The sequence below is a fragment of the Rhinolophus sinicus genome, linkage group LG03 (genome assembly GCF_036562045.2).
Source record: "Rhinolophus sinicus isolate RSC01 linkage group LG03, ASM3656204v1, whole genome shotgun sequence".
Lineage (NCBI taxonomy): Eukaryota > Metazoa > Chordata > Mammalia > Chiroptera > Rhinolophidae > Rhinolophus > Rhinolophus sinicus.
In genome coordinates, this window is record NC_133753.1 from 133,565,994 (window position 1) to 133,582,323 (window position 16,330).

Sequence of the window (16,330 nt, forward strand, 5' to 3'; positions counted from 1 at the left end):
CTATAACATAACCAATGAAGTGAAGGCCCATAATGGTTAATATGTAATGTCCTTCTGCCAGGATTTGTTCCTTTGCTGTGCTCTGGAGTCTACTCCCTTGGCTCACTGTTATGACCTTCTAGTTTTACCTCTTTCCTTCTATTTAAATTTTTTCTTTTCTTGAAACTTTTAAAGTCACTATCAGTGCTTCTTTTTGCATGTTACCTAATTTCTACCCATTTATTTCTGCACTTAAGTTTTTTTCCCCTTTAAACATCGCCTCCCCCTTTATTCTTTTTTCTATGAACACTAATATTTCACATTAATTCTCCAATCATAGGCTTCTGTCCATTTCTTGTCTGACCCTCATTTACTAGCCCTATTCTTTTCCATTTCCAACATATGAATCTGAACATCACTGCAAGGCGCATGTTAGAAGGATGAGAAGCTAACAGACTTGAGTGCAGTGTCGGCTACAAACTGAGAAGTTACTGAGCCATATCAGAAAACTGAGATTAGTAATAGCTTTCTTTCTTACTACATTGGCAAAAAGAAGAATTACAATTGACAACTACAATAGAAAGTCATTTCTACTGTTAAGAAAGCCCTATTCTGCTGCTAACCACGCTGTTGTAGATTTAAAGTGGGTGTGTTGTGTCTGTGTGAGAGAACAAACAAGTGTCCATGAGAATTGCCATTTCAGACAACTGAAACTGGATTTCACTTGCCAATATTCCTATTCCCTTCTGTGTTGTACTAACAAGCCACCTGTATGCAAATTGAAAATTATAATTACTGCTACTATTACTAAGAATAATATACTAGATTTTACACACAATGCTCAAAATTTTGCAAGTATCACCCCTCATAATCTTGATAACCCTAGAAGGGGAGTACTTACTGGCTTTATTATGCAACTTATATAAGATAAAACCGATGCTTCAAGGAGCTGAATAATTTATCTAAAGCCACACAGACTTTAGATGTGAAAAACCACTTTGGACTCCAGATTTAGGATTTGCTGTCTCTTCAGAAAATTGAAGAACTGTATTGGAACACCCTCCATACTCACCTGATCTGGCCCCCAATGACTTTTTTCTTTACCCAAAATGAAGGAAATATTGAAAAAAAGATGTTTTGATGACATTCAGGACATCAAGGGTAATACAATGACAGCTCTGATGACCATTACAGTAAGAGAGTTCCAAAATTGCTTTGAAGGGTGGACAAGGTGCTGGTGTCAGTGCATAGCTTCCCAAGGGGAGTACTTCGAAGGTGACCGGAGTGATATTCAGCAATGAGGTATGTAGCACTTTTTCTAGGATGAGTTCATGAACTTAACTGTCACACCACGTATGTGGAAAAGACTAGTGGCAGACAAACATAGGAACTAGCGTTTGGTTTTTAGATAATTTGGTATTAAGCCACTTTTATGGTGTGTGTTTTTTTTTGGGGGGGGGGTTTGTCTTTCTTTTTTTTTTTTAACTTTAATTTTCTGGCTATTAAAATTAAGATACATTTCTACTAGAAATCCTGTCTCTATCAGAGATGAGTTCTGATATTGTTTTCTAATAATTCCAAATATTTTCTTTCAAAGAATTTTAATTATCTCTTTTTTTTTTTTTGAACTCCAAATTTGGAAATTTTACCTCTGACTTAGAAAATATTTGAATAGATTTAGTTTGAAATGATATGAAGCCCGATTTTTCACAAATATTGATAAAATGGAATCTGCCTTAGAGTCCAGATATAACTGATAATTTGATTTTCATATAATTTCTAGTCCAGTTTTTTCAAGTATTTCTATACACTACAATGAAATATTTTAAAAAACTGCAGAGGTGGTAAAATTATCACTATTGTTCAGATGAGATGATTTTCTACATGGTCTAAAAGAATCAACTGAGAAACTGGGAGTTAGGTAGGATGACTATACACAAAAAGCAGCTATTAGAAAATACTGTTACAACAAATTTTATATACAAAAGCAACATTAAATACCTACAGTAAAATTTTTTTAAAAGTGTGAAAATTTTAAAATAGAATTTTAAAAATACTTGAATAAATGGAAAGTTTTCTTGAATAGAAAGACTCAATGGTGTATATCATAACTGCATTTCCCAAAAATTTTCCCACAAATTATAAGCCTGGTCAAAATATTTTTATCAAAACATCACAAGCAAAGCAACTTGACAATCTAAAAAGAAATCAACAAATTACTCAATGAGGATCTAAAGAAAGTATACCATTTAGGATGAACCAGCCTTAATTTGTAATAAAATATGTCATTGAGTTAAAGTGGAATTATGTAGCATGGCACCAGAATTGATAGGCAGATTATGGAACAAAATAGAAAGTCCTAATAGACCCAGGACATACAGAGTTTAGTATATGATAAAGAAAAAAATAAATTTAAAAAATTGCTATAGAGAACTCTGAGGGAAAACAAAGCTGGATCTCTACTGCAATTCTTATTTTAAAAAATCAAAGATTAAAATAAAAGTATTGTGAAAGTACTAGAAGAAAAAAAATGTAGTTGTAAACAGTTATTCTGGAGTCAAAAGTTACCTTCTAAGAAGGCACAAATTTCAATCACAGGAAAACTCTAATACGTTTATTTCAGCAAATTTCACCTTATATGTGGTTTAAGTCCTAGAGAGAGCTCATCATTTATTTATTCATTCATTTAATCATTCATTGAATAAATATGTATGGAGCACGCAATATGTTCCAGGTACATTTCTAAACATAGGGGATATAGCAGAGAACAAATTAGACAAAAATCTTCTGCTCCATGTTGTTTCTCAAGGAGTACAGATAAATTAATAAGTGAACATATGTCAGATGGTGATAAGTGGTATGAAAGAAATTAAGCAGGAAAAAAATAGTAATAAAAAAATTTTGAATAAATGAGGGAGACTGAGATTACACGGTATTATCAAGGATATGAAGAAAAGTGTATTTCCATATATTATTGGTAAGACTATTCATTGGTACAATGTCTTTGAAGAGGAATTTACCCAAATATAAAATGTGCAAACTTTTTGACTCAGTAATTCCACTTTGAGGTATTTACCCTACAAATATATTTGGGCATAACTCAGATATATGCATACAGGATTGTTTTTACAGTGCTGTATAGGGGGGAGGGGAAGACCTGCAAATAACTTTAATATTTCTCAGCAGTCAATTGATTAAATAAAACATGAACATCCATAGAAAAGATGACTATATACATCTGGTAAAAGAACAAAGTAGATTTATTATGATAACCTGGAAAACTCTCCAAGATATAAAGCAAATGACAACAGTTTGTATGTATTATCCCATTGATATAAAACAAGAGTTATGCATGTGCTTGTGTATATGCCTGAAAAAATTCTGGAAGAATACACAAAATTACTTCTAAGGAGTAGGATGGATGTCTTGAGAATGAGACTGACTCATTTTTCTTTGTTCTGCTAAAAAATTTTACTATGCGTATTGTTATTTTCATAGAAATAACAAAATGTTAAGCATTCAGGCAAATATTGTTTATTTTATGCAAAAAGCTGAAATGCCGCATGACAATATTGCGTTAGATTAGTGATCAAAATAAATATTGAATTTGTCTTATGAGGATAGCCAGTACAAATAAATTATGCCAAAAAAATCCTCTATGGGTTCTAAATTATAGTGCCTGGATAACTATAGTAATCATATTAAAAGCATAATTAGCAAATTTCCATCTCAAACTGCGATTTAAAAAAAAAAGATGATGACTGACAGACTGTATCACAACTGCCTTAGTCCATTGGCACTGCTTTAACAAACTACCATAGACTGGGTGGCTTATAAACAAAAGCACTTTATTTCTCCCAGGTCTAGAGACTGGGAAGTACAGATCAAGGCACCAGCAGATTCAGTGTCTGGTACGTGTTTGCTTCTTTGATCATAGATGACCATTTTCTAGCTGTGTCCTCACATGGCAGAAGGGCCAAGGTAGCTCTTGGGGATAACTCTTATAAGGGCATTTATCCCATTCATGAGGGGTCCACTGTCATAACCTAATCATCTCTCAAAGATCCCACCTCTAAATATCATCACATTTTGGGGCATTAGGGTTTTGGGAGGAGGGGAGAAGGGGAGAATCACATTCAATCTATAAAACAAACAAAACAGTATCATCTTTAAATTGTACAATAGCTTTAGGACTGTTATATGACACTGATTTATAACAACATGGTTCCATGTCTGGAAAACAACTTATGTAATTTTTGTTTATGAGTCTATTATATAATACTTTTTTAGAGATTGTTATTGACTTATGACTTAATCGGGAGCTACTATGATTCTCATGTGCCCCAAATTTTATGGGTCTGTTTGGCAGATTCTCATCATAAGGCTATATTCACACAGCTATTACCAATTCTGACTCCCATATGTAGCTACTGGTAATAAGAAAGCAATTTCCCTAAAATGACAATGGTTGACTATATATTGTAATGTGCATGGACACAGGGAACAAATGCTCTAAAATTGTCTACACAAAATGAATTATTTTTTCCAGTGCTGTACTACAAGCTGATTAATAATGAGGCATTTCAGTCACTTGGAATCGGATAGAACTGACACTCTTCTCCTCCAGTGAGGTGGCACTGTAATAGCTTATTTTACTGGAGGTGGTAATAGAGGCTATCTGACAGGAAAAAAAAAAAAAGAGGCTATTTGATGAAACCGAGTATTTTTCCCCTAGAGCCTAACCTATTTCTGATAAAGCAATGTAAATTCTGTGTGCATTCTCCTTATTTATTCAGAAGACTTCGTGAGAAGCAATTACTTATATTTGGAGGAACACTAAAGACAGAAAATAATCTGATAATATGAAGATTCCTATAAAGAATCTTAGATTAAAAAAAGATAAAGAATATGTACAGGATTTTTAACATGTTATGAATGAGTCTCATTTAAAGGTATTTTTTTCATATGAAATTTTTACCCAGCCTGATCATTTCTACAAAAATTTCTCAAGAAGCACATGAAGAATGATCACTGCCATGAACTGAAACATTTCTACTTGTCAAAAAACAATAGCGGTATGTGAATTCCCTGTAAAAAATTCTAAATAATTAAAACTCAAGAGAGATACAAACAATAGACTCACATATGTCAGGAAACCTGTCACACAAGTAAATTATGCTTGATGTAAAAACTGCTGAACTTCCTTCCACATAATTCTTTCACACTTGCATATAATATAAAAAAAAATGATTCCTTAATGGGCTTGATAAATCCTAGTAGACTATGTATGACTTGCTATAGCTGACAATTTTCAGGTGCTACTCCTTGCCCAGAACCATCTCCTTTTCTCAGATTTGTAAGTATGTTTCCTTTGCTTATTTATACATATATATCTTTACAGCTCCTATATTTGAAATTTCTCAATAGTAATCTTTTTAAAAAATCTTACTTGGGCCGGCCTGGTGGCTCAAGCGGTTGGAGCTCCGTGCTCCTAACTCCAAAGGCTGCCAGTTCGATTCCCACATGGGCCAGTGGGCTCTCAACCACAAGGTTGCCAGTTCGATTTCCCTCAAGGGATGGTGGGCTGCACCCCCTGCAACTAATGATTGAACATGGTACTTTGAGCTGAGCAGCCACTGAGCTCCCAGATCGCTCAGTTGGTTGGAGCGTGGGCTCTCAAGCACAAGGTTGCCAGTTCGATTTCCCACAAGGGATGGTGGGCTGCGCCCCCTACAACTAGCAACAGCAACTGGACCTGGAGCTGAGCTGCGCCCTCCACAACTAAGACTGAAAGGACAACAACTTGGAAAAAATCCTGGAAAAATACACAATGTTCCCCAATAAACTCCTGGTCCCCTTCCCCAATAAAATCTTTTTAAAAAATAAGACCAGGTCTTAGAAAAAAAAAAAATCTTACTTGAAATCTTTAGATACCACAGTACAATCAGATCTATGGATTAGCTTTGCCCACCCCTTTTGGCATGATGCACGCTGTGGCCACAGAATCCTAAGAAAAAGCAAAATCTAGACCTGGGAAAGGCAGTTCCAGCAACGGCCCATAGGGTAGGTACTTGGGAAGTACCAGGCAAAATGCCAGAGTGTGGCAATTTCACATAAGGTTTATGTGGTGTTGTAAGAGGCTGGGGTGGGAAGGGGGACAATAATTTGACTGAAGAACAGAATTATGTGAACAGGCAGTTAGATCTCTAGTCATCTTTGCTTTTACTTGAGGTTCAGGATGCAGGAGCCCACCCTTCCAAAGGAGGGGACTTACCAGCATTCAGGAGAGTTTAAGGATATTAGAAAATTACGCTGCAACCCAGAAAAGGGTCAGTCTTGATTGGAAAGTGAGGTATTTATCCAGATAACTGAAAATACTTCATATGAGGTTTAAGGCTTTGTTCCACCTCTAACTTTTCAGCTTGACAAGACCAACATGGAATGAGAGGGATTGCTACAACCACAAGACTCATGGGACTCAGAACACATATAAGGTCGAACAATGAAGTTCGTGAACTCATCCTAGAAAAAGTGCTACATACTTCATTGCTGAATATCACTAGGGTCACCTTCGAAGTACTCCCCTTGGGAAGCTATGCACCAACGCCAGCACCTAGTCCACTCTTCAAAGCAATTTTGGAACTCTTTTTCTGGAATGTCCATCAGAGTTGTCATTGTATTACTGTTGGTGTCCTGAATGTCATCAAAATTCTTCTTTTCAATATTTCCTTTATCTTGGGTAAAGAAAGAAGTCATTGGAGGCCAGATCAGGTGAATAGGGAGGGTGTTCCAGTACAGTTATTTGTTTACTGGCTAAAACTCCCTCACAGACAGTGCCGTGTGAGCTGGTGCATTGTCGTGATGCAAGAGCCATGAACTGTTGGCAAAAAGTTCAGGTCACCTAACTTTTTCACATACCCTTTTCAGCACTTGGTTGTCCAGTTGATATAAATTCATAATGAATAATCCCTCTTATATGAAAAAAGGTTAGCAACATCGTTGCAACAAAGTTCACAAACTTAGTTGTCACATCCTACACCAAGTCAGACATTAGCTCTATTTTGGCAACACCATATGATTTCAAGTCCTATAGAAGAGAATACAAAGAGCGATGATACACCTCCTGCTCTGAGCAGGGTTGAGTCTGGGTCAGGGTTCGATGCACTAAGTGACACTGGTTGGGAAACCGGGAAAGGCAAGGGTGCAGGAGTTGAAGAAATTGTAAAGGCCCATTGCTTAAAGAGTCAAGTCTGAGCTCTCCTGTTCAGCATTCAGGGCTTGACCAACTGTGGCTTCACCTCATCTTTTCAAAAATATCTTGTACTAATCACTTTTTCTCACTTTATAATCTAACCAAAAAAATTGTGTGGCATACCTTCTTTGCATCTTGGTATCTTCTGTGTTTTCTGATATTTTTCTACATCTTAATTGTCCTCCCACATCTCCCCATCCTCTTAGCCATGTGTTCAAAACAAATATTATCTCCGAAGGCCCACTCAAAATTTCCTACTCTTCTCTATAGAACATGCACTGAGAACCACTTTAGGAAATAATATCTCCTTTATTCTCTATGGCACATCATTCCCTGCCTTATATAATAAAAAAATAAATCTAATTATATTTCTTGTCCCCCTTTCAAGTCTGTAGCATTTTGAGGAAAGATTTCATAATTATAACTAAATTATTTTCATATGCCCATGGTACTTCACGTAGAGCTTCACAAAAAATTTTAATAAAAGCTTAATAATATTTTTCAACCCAGCTCTATCAAGAAACAAGCCACAGATTAAAGCAGTCTGATACAGATAGTACAGGTAATTCATTTTTGGCCATCACAATTATGGAATGAATTATTGCTTTAATAATATATAGCATGAACACCAAAAGGAAAAAAATTATGAACTACCTTTTCTTAAAAAGACTACAATTAACCCTGCTAAGTTTTTCAATTCACTTGAATGCTAAGTTAGAATATTAATCAAACTATTAACTACAACAAGATTTTTAACCTAGCTCTATCTTAGCCCTTATCTGTTGCCATTGTGTTATTATTTCCATGGGCAAATACTGAAAGTGACTTGTTAAATAAGTCATGGCTACGACACAGCAGTTGAATTTAGAAGGTGTGTCTGAACAAATGAATATTCACAAAAAGCAACAAGACAAGTGCACGTATCTAGAGTCATTGTACAGCAAAAAAATTATTCTTATATTTGGGGGAACTCCACCAAAAATAAAGAGTATTCCTTCAAGATGCAGACAATGTTACTAGTCCTCAGAGGTCCAGATGTTTTTATTTCTTGTTTTGTTTTTTTACTGCTTGTTTTAGTTTTTTACATCTATTTGCCATTTTGTTGTGCATTCTGATTTTGCTTTAAATGTGTATTTCTCACAATGGAGAAGAGATCCTCCTGGGCTTTTAAAAAATGGTTTAATTCTTAGTACCAAAAGTTGAACAGTACTGAACAGTTCTGCAACACAAACCATAGCTTATGGGTCAAGAATGAAGATACTGCAGTGAGGAATCAGACTTCTAGAGATGTTACTTGGCATGGAAGAATGCTATAAAATGAGGATCATTGAAAATAGTGCATTAGTAACATACCTTTTCAGTTGTCCATTTCACTTTCTCAGAAGTGTATAGTTTCTTTTAGAAATAAAGAATGCTTTGGCAAGTTAAACAATAAGAACACTGTGATTTGACAGTGGGTAATAAATTGAAACTCTGCTGTTAATATCCAGATTTAGCAGCTAGGACAGGATTGGGAACTGCCTTTGTTACCTTGGAACCCTATTTAAATGACAATTTATAAGGTCATTTGGGGCATATAAATTTCAGGAGGTCATGCATAGTGACTAAATAGCATCAGTCTGATCCACAGAAAACTGCTTTGGTCCATTGAGAACTGAAACCATCTGAACATCTTTAAAACATAGCGGACCAATCCCCAGCCTAAAATAACTTTCAAGGCAAACCCCGGTAAACACAACATGAAAAAGGACATGATGTGGGTGTTTTATGTATATATTATTCAGTAGCACACTGGATAAGAAAGTTTGATTAAGAATGAACACATTCATCACTCCAGGGTGAAAAGGGGTCTAACTTTTTCACAACTAATTTCAGCTGGAAATTTAAAATCTCTTTTAGAAGAGAATAAGAAAATATTCAAAAAGAAAATTGTCATTGCATCATGAAACACAAAAATTGTATTTACCAGTGGGAACAGTTAATTAATACTCAAGAATAATCTGTCACTGGTAAACCGAAAATGTTCCAATTTAGGAACTGAACTTATTATTGTACAGAAGCCATACATACTGAAGAAAGAATATGCACCTCTGGTCTCTTGGTTCCTTATTTTGAAATTCTTTAATCTGACCATATCCATCTACTTTCTCTATCCTGTATAACAATTATAGCAACATAATTTCTGCTGTTAAGAATACCACTGAAAAAGAAAGGAAAATTCCTAGTGCAATACAATTTTTGTAGAAGGTACAGGAAGGAAGGAATTGGGATGATAGAACCATTTTATCAAATAATGTTCAAATACTCAAGCACAGAATTGGGGCAGTGGCTATAAAGAGACGGGAAATCAAGAGAGAGTTTTGAAGATGTGAGAAATTACATGATGACGTGAATGATCCAATTGAGAAAGAAAATTTGATTCCACATAAAAAAGAAGGGAGAATTTTTGGAGCAAGATCCTAAAGTATGCAAGATGGCTTGAACTCTGGGGAACAAGTGAAGAGTTTAGTCTTAGATTAGGTTTCAAAAGAAAACATCCATAATAACAGGAAGAAAATATTGGCACGACATAGATAATGTGGTGGCAACCACTGGAGGTCTTCTACGGTTGTCTCTAATTTTTCATAAAATAGAAATGAAGATCATCAGATAAGAGTGAGGACTGAAAAAAAAGAAGTTCTAGAAATTGGAGGAGAGAAGGAAAGGTGTGGGGGACAGCCTCTAAGGTATTCACTAAATATGCTTCCTGATACGCATTCCTTTAAATGTGAGCTGGATCTAGTGACTCGCGTTTAACAAAGAGAAGGCAAAAGAACCAAGGTATCACTCTAAAATTCAGTTACAAGAAAACTGTGGTTTTAATCTCTCTCTCTCAGCCTTCATTCTGGGAGAAACAAGCTGCCATGCTATGAGCTGCACTTGGAGGGTCCACATGGCAAAGAACGGGTGGTGTCTCTCACCAACATCCTGCTAAAAATTGTTTGAGTGAGTTTAGAACTAGACCTTTCCTCGTTGAAGCCTCAGAAGACTTAAGCCCTGCCTGGCCAATGCCTTGTTTGCAGCTTTGTAAGAGACTTCTAGTCAGAATCATCTACCCAAAGGGCACCCACATCTCTTACCCTCAGCGCCATTTACATCATTAATGTTTGTTGCTTTAAGCAGTTTTAGAATGAGATAATTCAGGGGTTGCACTGGTAATGGCAACAAAGCCTATATTTTGACCAAGGAAGTTAGTGGCTGGGGTATGGTAAAGGACAAGATCATTGAAGCAGAGGACACATAGGGACTGAGAGGCCTGGATAGAATAGGTGAATATTAAAATCAATAAGATGTAACAGAAACAGAGTTATATACAGAAAGAGTATATTAAGAATCATTATCTTCAAGAAATTGGAGAGTGTCCAGGTGTTGGTAGATAACTAACAATAATGGCTAAGGGGTGATTTGGTCTGATAGCATAAGAATAAAACACACATTTTCCAGGAATATGGATGATGGTCACCACCCAAAAAGTGTCATAAAGGATTTTACTGAGTTAATTTATATTAAAATTATTCCAAAATATTATCACTGGATCATTTGGAACAAAAGTATCAAGGAGTTGCCAATCTGCCCCATTTCCTCCAAGAAGCCCTCACTTCATGCTCAAATTGGGGATAATGGCTCTCAACTGGCACCTTCCCCTTCCCCTTCCCCCCTTACTTACCACACTGGTAGGTTATTGTCTGTTGTGTGTCCTCCCAATAGACTTTAAATAAATATTAATACTGCAAAGGCCTGTATTGCATTTCTATTGTATTGCCAAGTACTAGCCAATTAATTATAACATATTAAGTATTAATACTTCATAATAACTGAATAAGAAAAAGCTTGGGTTATTTTGTTTGTTTGGGGGTTTTTTTTTGGCAAACCATTCTAATGGCAAATGCCACTGAGAGCTATGCCAGGCACTATTCTAATAACTCTGCACAAAATAATTCATTTAATCTTCACACCCCTCCTTTAATATTAGTATCACTACTGTTCCCTTATTCCAAATTAAGAAACAATACGGTGGAAATTCATGTCCAACAACACACAGAGTAAGGACCTGGGAGAGCCAGGGTTCAAACCCACACAGTCAGAATGGAATTATTTCACCCAACCACTTACTCAAGTAAAAACACAGGATGGCAAAAAAGCCTTTTTAAACATGGTCCAACACATACCATTTTGAGCCCATTGGAAAACAAAGTTGTTATTAATAGCTAGAGAATGGAAAAGAGATCATGGAAACACTTCATTGATTTCAAAGTGTTTCAATTACCAATGATGAGGATTTATATAATTCAAAGAACCTCAGTGATGCATGAAGAGGTGAAACAGTGAATAAAAATATCAACATTTCTAGCACTATCAATCACTGAAAAATGAGTCAGCAGGCTTGAAGAATTCTTTAACTGACAATATTTCTAAAATTGATCATTTAAACAAAGAAGAGAGTATAAACAAGCTGAACATGCCTAATGATATTTGACTGTGTTTAAACAGAATTCTGAGGGAGATGAGGTTATGATGAGATAAAAACTAGTTCCATTCATGATCAAATAAAAGGTTATCAACCTAAAGTATTAGATTATTTCAGCAAAATGAATTAAGCTTTTCAATATTTTAAAATGTATCATTTCATTCATCCTTTGAAACTGCCAGATATACCTTTAAATAGAAAATCTATATCTCATCACAAAGATGTAATATAAATTCAGTTATTTTTATATCTGGTAAATAGCACATAATTGTCTTTCTCTCTTATCCTCACATTATCATCCAAGATTTTATGGAGACTGGAGTTGTTTAAGATATAAAAATGAGATGGTTTGGATTATTCAAACTTCTCTCCCTCTTCCGGAATTCCAAGAGGACTATGAGAGACATTATTAGTGACTGTGGTGTTGTTAAGATGTCTGATAAAATTGCACTGAGGCCTACTGCTCTACAAGACCTACAGTTGAGATTATTGGAGAAAAGGTATGTAAGAGAGAGTTGTTTGAAATTGCTTAACATTATTGGAGGCATGTGAGCATACACAGGAAGAAGTTGAAAAATGTAGACTATTCTTTAGGATCATGAGTGCTTTGTATGGAAAATACCTGATTATGCCATTAATAAGCTGTTTTATTACAGCACTAAAATGAGTGACTTATGCCTTTAAATTTATGGGTAAATAACCAAGCTACCAGCAGTAAATTAGAGAAGTCAAGTAGTATACTTATGAAATATGATTAGCACTCTAGATTATTTGGGGATATATAGTATGGTGCCTTACTCAAAGAGCATATCAATAATAGAACAAATGCTAAAAAAGTAATAATGAAAGAAGACTTTTACAATACATTCCTAAAATAAGAAATAACTATCACGTGTGGTAGTTGAGAAGTATTTCAATAGTAAAGATGGCATATTTCAATTCAAGTACAACTATTTAAGCCTAGATATAGATAACATTTTCAGTTTTGAATGTGTGCTTGAAAGATTGTGTTTTTTTCCAATTAGTCTCTTGAAATATTTTGGTATATCCCTCAGAAGCCTTAGCATAACATAAGCATTTCCTTTTGTCATTTTCTTCTGAGAGAACAAAGGATAAATGATATAATAATATGGATGACAGAAGCAAGGTTTCTTGTATAGTTCATGCATGTGTTTATATGTGTGAATTATGCATATATGAATATGTATATATGTATATATATGCATACTTGTTATAAAAGCTCTATTAATATATGTATATGGCTATAAATATGAAACTTAAATAAAAGTATAAGGTTTAGGTAAATAAATGAAAATTTTAGGATAAATACAGAAAGTAAGAATAGGTTTGAAGATAATAATACCAACAGAAAAACACGAGAAGTTATATAATTATACCTCTTCTGAAAAATGAGAGTATAATAAAATAGTATAATACTAAATTTATTTAGTATTAAAATTAATACAAAATACAACAAAATTTGAGACTAATTATCTCTGGTGATTCATAACTAAAAACAGACCTTAGTGAAAAGTTTTCTGTGTACAACACCTTAAACCTACCAAATCAGGATTTCCAGGGCAGGACGCAGGGAAGGTTAAGCTGTACAGTTTTGTTTAAGAGTCTCTCACAGAATGCAGCTTCTTCATTTTATACCTGAGAAAGTGAATTCTAATTCCTAAGCATTGTGAAAAAGTTTTTATTTAGTAATAAAGTAAAAAAATAAATATTTTCATCATTGCCTGAAAAAATGTTGTAATTTAAATATTACTATCCCATCAGATCACCATAATGCTGCATATTATTTTCCTACTCAATTGAAAAAAAAACTCACCAACAACTCAGAAAACGTCAAGGTAACATACAATATCTCCATAGTTATACAAGGTCTATTAAAGGAATATAAGTGATGAATACTAATGGAAATCTTAATATAATCAGTTTTTCTTCCTGTAGTATGATTTGAAAGCAGGCTTTTCTTGGTTTCGTATTTATTTTTCTCACCACTAACAGGCAGGAAGCATACCTTATTCTACAACTTTCCCCAAATTTTAAAACACTGTTAACATCTTTTTTCCTCCAAAATTAAATTCTGGCGTCTTTGGCCAGATGACAATTATTCTATTGTTCCTTTGTGTGTATGTGTTTTATTGCTGTTACCCCATTGCACAGTGGTTAAGGCTAATAAGACTGAGGTCGGACAAATCAGACATCATCTGCCATTTCATAAACTCATGTGAACACCTCGCCCTTGGCCATGTTCCTCTAGATGGGAAAGTAGCTATGTTTTCTCTTCTCATTCCTCCACATACATAATTGAACAGCTCTCCTCATGGGAATTGCAATTTAATCATATACCCAAATTTCACTATTTGTATCCAAACTGAATCATCAGCCAAGAGACATATTGTAAATGACACCTGTTTTGTCCTATATGGCATATAGCCCCATTTTACACCTGGCTGGATACCTTAACAATGGTGTTCTTACCCGATCTGTCATGCAGACTCTAAAGTACACATTACGGGGAAAGAAAAGACTCAGTACTCTTTTATCTCTGGGTGAATCCACACTGGCCTTCAAATAGTGTTCATGCACTGTGTTTGCCATATCATTTTCTCTACTTTGTAACAGTGGAGAAATAATGGAAGTTTGTGAGGAAAGGGCATTCAGGCATTTGAATTACCAAGGCTGATCATGATGGTTTTTCATGTGGGTGGACTAGAAATACATTCCCAAAAATAAGCTATAGCCCTCATGCCTGGTGACTACATTCATGAAGAAAAGGAAAAAACAGTATTGTTTGGCAACCTAATTTTTGTAGCAATATGTTTTCCTACTATTATGTAGTTGGACTTCATCAATTCAAATCCCTAAAGTAACTTTTTCAAGTCTCATTACACTCTTTTCCTCTAACATGAAAAGAGCACTTAGGAAGCTCACAAGCTCTTTTTCTTCATATGCCAAGAACAAAATCGCATTCTGCACATTACCAATTTTGTGCAACTAAACTGTGAAACATGTAACTAGGAGACATGTGGTAATTATATAAACATATACTATCTTATTAAACAGAAGCTTATTCTGCTTTCTCTCTGAACAAAATGTTTGTCATTTTATTTAGCAGTGACTACTATATTCACAATCTTCTTGAAAATAGTTTAACTTATAACTGTATTTATTTACACAGAGTAAAACTTGAAGAACAGCTTAGATCTAAAATAGGGAAGCAATATTTTGTATTTGTTCTAGAAGGCAAGTTAATGGGTTTACCAGAAAATTCACTGTGCTTTCTCTGATGCCAAGTTTTAATGGCTCATAAGACTGTTTTTTAACAATATTTTATATAGTCAAGTGTCTTCAGGACTTGGGACAAGGAGACTGCAAGCTATCAAAATCCAAATCTAAGAATGCATCATTTTATTAATTACTTGATATGTTCCTCCTTTTTGGTTGTAGCTGCAAAAATAATGTACCAAAAATCTCACACTGTATATAAATCCCCAACAAAAAGACTCACAACTGTATCTGCAATGGACTATGTTCATTATTTTCACTACAACAGTTATTCTGAATTATAGTCTTTAGTGTACCACTGTCATCAGTTATTTTGTGGTTCAATTATTACTTTTGAACAATTTTGATATCTTTGTGACTGACAGCTACAGTGCTAATACAATAGTAAAATAAAACAATAAAGCTACAGGAATTATAACAGTATGGGATGGACATAGAGGGAGGCATATAGACCAATGGAATAGAATAGAGTGTCCAGAAAACAACGTGCATATCAACTGTGAAATGATCCTTGACAAGGGTACCAAGGATACACAATGAGGAAAGGACAGTCTTTCCAACAACTGCTATTGGGAAAAGTAAATATCCACATGCAAAATAATAAAATTAGACACCTACCTTATACCATACACAAAAATCAACTGAAAATTAAAGATTTAAGCATAAGACCTGAACTTATAACAATCTTAGGAAAAAAACAGGAAAAGCTTCATGACATTGGGCTTGGAAATGATTTTTTTGGATATGACACCAAAAGCACAGACAACAAAAGCAAATAATAGGCAAGTGGGGTTGTATCAAACTAAAAAGGTTCTGCATTGCAAAGAAAACTATCAACAGAGTAAAAGGGCAACCTACAGAATAGAAGAAAATATTTCCAAACCATACATCTTATGTTACTATCCAAAATATATAAGAAACTCCTACAACTCAACAGCAAAAACCAAATAGCCCCATTAAAAATGGGCAAAGACACAGACACTTCTTCAAAAACGACACACAACACAACTAACAGATACGAGGTATGATCAAAAAATACAGTGAATGTTTAAACTAAAAGTTGATTACAGTAAAAGACACACTGCTATTAATCCCCCTCAGAGTACTCCCCCTCATTTCGAACACACTTATCCTATCATTCTTGCCACTTTTTGAAATGGTTCTGGAAGTCCTCTTCCATGAATGTCTTTACTTCATCCTCCATCATGATAACATTCCATGTCACACATCGCTTCTACAATAATTTCTGTCAAATAAAAACATTACAGTGTGTCCTCATCCACCTTATTCACCGG